Consider the following 300-nt stretch of genomic DNA (forward strand, 5'->3'; position numbering starts at 1 on the left):
CAACTCCCGAGACTAGACTTTTGGGTCTTATAAGGAACTAATTGAACCTTTCAAATATGTATAAAGTATTAATTGAACGCGAGGAGACAGAGTATAACAAATAAAAAAGAAGAAGGAACAAAATAAAATTCTTTTCTTTATATATCTATATATATCCTTTACATATTTATATAAATATCCTCTTTATCTTTACTTGTCTATTTTACTCATCTATAAATAGAGTAAAAAATATATATATGTTAGTTTTTAGTGTAAAGGGTAGATTTCCCGACATCATGATGTGCCAAAACCAGATTTGAA

General features: G+C 27.0%; 1 non-coding gene across 1 annotated transcript in view; it reads right to left on the reverse strand.

Annotated features, from left to right (window-relative positions):
- Nucleotides 1–279: 279 nt before the first annotated feature.
- TRNAF-GAA overlaps nucleotides 280–300 on the reverse strand; it is a 74-nt gene continuing 53 nt past the window's right edge. Inside the window, exon 1 of the tRNA in view lies at nucleotides 280–300. This exon is cut by the window's right edge and continues 53 nt beyond it. This is a non-coding gene — a tRNA (tRNA-Phe).

Source organism: Benincasa hispida, chromosome 4 (assembly GCF_009727055.1).
Source record: "Benincasa hispida cultivar B227 chromosome 4, ASM972705v1, whole genome shotgun sequence".
In the NCBI taxonomy this organism is placed as follows: domain Eukaryota; kingdom Viridiplantae; phylum Streptophyta; class Magnoliopsida; order Cucurbitales; family Cucurbitaceae; genus Benincasa; species Benincasa hispida.